This window comes from Manis pentadactyla, chromosome 13 (assembly GCF_030020395.1).
Source record: "Manis pentadactyla isolate mManPen7 chromosome 13, mManPen7.hap1, whole genome shotgun sequence".
Classification (NCBI taxonomy): Eukaryota; Metazoa; Chordata; class Mammalia; order Pholidota; family Manidae; genus Manis; species Manis pentadactyla.
Genome location: NC_080031.1, coordinates 75,630,312 through 75,635,789, shown reverse-complemented (window position 1 = coordinate 75,635,789; position 5,478 = coordinate 75,630,312). Strand labels below are relative to the sequence as shown.

Sequence of the window (5,478 nt, the reverse complement as noted above, 5' to 3'; positions counted from 1 at the left end):
GGTATTTAGAGAGTAATTTCTAGTTTCTAATTTAATTTTTATGTTTATGTTCATAATTAAATCTACATCAATGTCTTGGGATAATACTGAATCATCATGTGTTTTTTAATGTACATAGCGACAAATTTATATTAATCCATTAACCAGATGGAATTAAAACATTTCTCCCTTTAACAGGGACAATTTTTGACCCATAGTTACTGTTAAGGTACATATTATTAGAACATTTAACTGAAATATTATATGGCACTAAACCAGCCTTTTTTCCTATTCTGAATGGTTTATGGACTGGAAACTTGTAACTTTGGCATTAAGCTAAAACATTCTTAAATACATTAATTATAGGATAACTATTTCAAGAAGATACAAATCAATATGAAAAGTGAGAGAAGTGTCTGTAATAAGTGGTATCAATTTACTAATGTATTTTCAATACTTACTGTTTGCAAATGTGGTATGGGATTCCATTCTAAATTGCTTATTTTAGTTGGTCTCCCAATCCCCTGCATGAGCAATCTCTTTTGTGCTAGAAACCTTCTGAAGGCTTTCTTCACATCTTTGTTTCTCAGAGTGTATATGAGAGGATTTCCCAAGGGGTGAGCACACAGTAGAACACGGAGACCACTTTACCAATGGTGAAGTTGTACTTGGCCGGAGGGCAGACATAGGCAAAGATGATGGTGCCATAATATACAGTGACCACAGTGAGGTGGGAGGCACAGGTGGAGGAAGCTTTTCTCCAAGCTTCCTGGGAAGACATTCTGATTACTGTGACCACAATGTGTCCATAGGAGGGCATGGTGAGAAGAAAAGAACTGAGAATCACAACAGAGCTACATGTGTAGCTCAAGGACTCCACCAAGAATGTATCTGAGCAAGAGAGTTTATAGATGGGGTCTGAGTCACAAAAGAAATGGTTGATCTTCTGGGGGCCACAGAAGTTCAGATGAGAGATAAGTATGGAATGCAGAAGAGGGGAAATGAAGCCCCAAATCCAAGATGCAGCAGAGAACTGACTGCAGGCACACTGGAATACTCATGAGCAGTGAGTATCTTAGAGGGTTGCAGATGGCCAGGTACTGGTCACAGGCTATCACTGCCAGGAGGATGCACTCAGTAGCTCCCATGGAGAAAAAGAAATAGTACTGGGCTATACAGCCAGACACAGAGATGGTGACACCCTGTGACAGGCAGGTGGATAGCAGTTTAGGTACTGTGACTGTGGTGTACCAGATCTCCAGGAAGTAATGATTTCCTAAGAAAATGTACATAGGGGTCTGGAGTGTGGGCTCCATCACAACAGTGAATATGATGAGGGTGTTTGCCATGAGGGACAGCAGATACACAGTGAGGAACATTAAAAACAATGTGAGTCTCAGGTAGAGAATACCAGGAAACCCAAGAAAAATGAACTCAGTCACTGTGGTCTGGTTTGTCACCTCCATAGCTCATCCTCTCTGATCTGGAACCAACAAAGCCTGGATAATAAATGAGCAAGAATGGGATATATTTGTTATCATTTATTTAATGATGATAGTAGACTTCTAGTATCAGTAAAAATTAAAATTTACACACAGATTAGCTCACTCAATTTAGAAAAGAAATCTCCATAATAAATATTCAAAGAATCTAAAACTTCAAATGAAGAAACTGGGGGAGTGATTTTCCTACACTTACATCACTTTATATGGCAGGGCAGGTTTTGAACTCAGCAGGTTGATTTTAATGGTGTGTCCACAACAAGAAGAAAAACATGTTTCTGTTATTGTCCCATCACTGAGGAATTTACATCCTCGAGACTAGAGGATGGTGATGAAATATGCAGACACCTCATTCCCGAAGCCAGAAGATCATGGGAGTAGTTGTTATGCCTCACAGAATGGAGATTCTAGGACATACTATTTGCTAATCAACACAGAATGTTTTTTACAATTTTATCTTCAAGATCCCTAATTTATTCCATCAATTATGGTTTGGGGGGAGATTGGGACATGAGCAAACACTATCTCCAGAAAACAGTAGCACAGAGTAGGATTTAAAATCTGTATAGAAAATATTTTGTTTATAATTATTAACATTCCTAATCTTTGGTTTGTTTGTTTTTAGAATCATTGCATTCATCTCTTTTCCTACGTTTAGGAGAAATGGTCAAACAAATAAACTTTCACAGACAGTGAGGTGGTTTCTATATCTTGGTTACTGTGAAAGAACAAAACATGAGATCTACCCACTTTCCAATATTTAAGTGTACTTTATAATATTGCAAACTGTTGTTCTGTTGTGTTACCACAATAAAAAATAATTAGAAATCTTGTCTTTAAAGAAAAAAGGATTCCAATGGGTACAATTAGGTACACATGTGCTTTAGTGCCAAGTATCAAGATGATAAATGCAAAGTATAGCAGAAAAAAATTCTTAGGGCTCATAATAAAAGCTTTCTTCTATATGTAAAATATAATTTTAATATTAAAAAATTATCTGACATAAAGATACTTACTTGATAACTCATATAGGACAATAAAAAATATGTTGAGTGAAATGTAGAGACAATTCTGTTCATATATGTGTTTTTCTGTTAGCAAAACTTTATGGGAATTTTGAACCATAAAATTCTATTTAAAAATATGTATATGTTCTATGGCCCAGTATTAATGGTCCAATGTAGTGTACTGCTGGTACAGAAGAGAATTTTTCAAGATAAATATGTCATAAAAATTACTAGATGTGGTTAAAGTAACATCAGCATGATCAGGAGATATTTTATTTGCCCCACTACATCAGCCTTCAGATTTTAACTTACGAAAAATGCTACTTTTGCTTTTTACTCTAACATAATATAACATTTACTTCTTTTCAGCGTTTATAACTATTCAAAGTATTTAAAAAATATTATTACTAGCGAACACACAGAATTTATCAATTTAAGAAAACTATTTGGATGAAAGAATTGGGAATAATATTTAAAAATACATTTCCTGATTCCATAAGACAAATAATACAATTCCTATTGTCACTTCACTATTAATGTTTCAAGGTTTCTACATTGCTTTTATAAAAAGGGTATTGCATGGCTCTCTTTCTGCTTACACTACCAAAGCAAATTCAGCAATTTGAAAATAATAGCAGTAGAGTTTTGGCAGCAATCAGATCAACATCATGTCAAAGAAAACATTTCTTTTTCTTAAAGACATTATGGCTAATTCTGCCTTTAGCAAAAAGAGGGTTATACCCTCTTTAAATGTATATTAGCTTTGTAGGGAACTGGTCATGCCAAAGGTATATTACATGTGATTACAGCAGTATTCAAATTATAAAAGTACTATTACATGGCTCCATTATTTTCTACCCAAGTAAAAACATGCATTATATCCTCCCAGATATACTCACAGCCTGTACCCAGTTTGGTTATTTTTCAGGAATGGAATGTTATTAAATTTTCTTTAAGCTTTCCTTTCTGAAGGTTACAATATTAAAGGACACTACATTCAATTGGACCATAAGGAGAAGAAACAAATCATCTCTTCACTGCTATGTCATTGACTCTCCCCGACCATCTATGTTATAGATAAACACGAATTCCCCACCCCCCCACCCCCGCTTTTTTTGTTTCAGAGCTTTCTTTCCTTCTGAGCAGGATATAAAGAAAGTCCCGGTCTGAGATCCCCCTTGTGGGAATTACTACTGTGTATTCAGCCAGGGGCCTTGGAGACTTGCCTTTCATGGTGGGACATCCACAATGTTTCCCTGAAGATTTTCCTCGGGTGAGAGTCGTAATAGTCTCACATTAGCAGTAAAGAAAGAACAAAGGAAGTGTGGGAAGTAGCAGAAATGTTTCTACAGGAACTGAAGGAATAGTCTCCTAATTGGCTTTATAATGCCACTGCCCATGGCATCCACCTGTCGTTCATGTATACCGATTGCACCCTTCAATGTTTCATCCATAACAAGCATACCCAGAAGATCACACTGCCTAGCATACAAAGCACATTCTGGATCAGTACTTAAAGCACTTCCTTTATGGTAACAGTACTACTAAACATGCAAAACAAAACAATGCTGGTGTGACATTCTCTTCATACCAAAAACCTCAACTCTGAATATTTACCAAGTATATGTGGAAAACAACACTGCTCAACTGAATAGATATCAAAGTTAAGTCATTTCACATAAACACACACACACACACACACAAATTGTTATAGTAACATAGTAAATATGTATAGAGGGTATGAAAAACCGACAATCTACAAGAACAAAAGGGAAAAATGACAATGTATGTGACTGAATAAGATAAATCTAGATTATTTCTACATATGAATGGCAAAAAGAGAACTTAGAATATAAGTATGACCTTGTTCACATTAAGTTAATGTTGCCACGGAAAATATTTCCTTAAATACTTGGTTTGTGAAAATTAGCCCATATGTATATATTTTAAAAATAAATCCTTAGAAATAAAAGTCAAGCAGATCAAACATTTAAGAATTAAAAAATAAACTGTAAATCAATTGTTATGACTGAGAAAGTAGGAAGTACCAGGAGGTATTTATTTCAGACTACGCACAGGTAGCTTGTTCAAAGTAACATGGGATATAGGGGGCATGATTTAATATGAGCATGAAGAATGCTAATTATTTAGGGTTGTCAAATGCCCTACCAAAGGTATTAATAGTGGTCCCACTAAGATTCGCTATCTAAAGACAATAGAAGATAATTTTTAAAATGAACTTTTTGAGCTATAACTGACATACTATAAGACACAGCCGTTATAAGGAAAGAGTTTGAGTTTTGATAAATGTATACAAATGCAACCACAACTGCTATCAAGTATTAGAGCAGTCAGAACGTGTCCTCTTGACCTAGGCATTCAATTATTTTCTCCACTTAGACACAAGAAATTGCTGCTTTCTGTTTTGTTACTGTAACTCTGGGGAAATATGTTCCCAGCCCAGAACAAATTACCTTTGAGGGCAAAATAAGTCAAAAGGAAAAATAAAGTGGGATAAACCTGTTTATTGCTTAGAAGCAGTTGTCAACTTCTGCTTACCAGTCTCTCCCGACTGGACTGCAACTGACCCAACTCAAACTCACTCTTGTGATCATCTATTGGTAAAGATGTGACCTCACTCTTGTGATCATCTATTGGTATGGAGATGGAGTAATTCTCTCCACAGCCTGGAAACTCCTACTGATATGGAGATGCACTAAGGCCAGCCCAGAGAGTCTGGAAATATTGAAATTTTACCCACAGCCCACCCCTCCAGAAATCTCACCTCACAATATACTCAATCCCCATCTTCCCCAATGGCCCCTGTGTGAGAAAACTGGAGCACTGTAACCAGACACATAACATGCAATAACAACAGCAATAAAATCATGAAAATCCTCAAGCAGGAGGATTCAGCTAGGTTCAAAGTCCTATGCAGATTAAGTCCATAGCTCATCCATACTACAGGTGCCAGTAGCTAAAGGAGTTCA

At 36.1% G+C, this 5,478-nt stretch overlaps 1 pseudogene; it reads right to left on the bottom strand.

Moving 5' to 3' along the window:
* Positions 1–410: 410 nt before the first annotated feature.
* LOC118909476 (olfactory receptor 6P1-like) lies at positions 411–1,445 on the bottom strand (annotated as a pseudogene).
* Between the last annotated feature and the right edge of the window lie 4,033 nt (positions 1,446–5,478).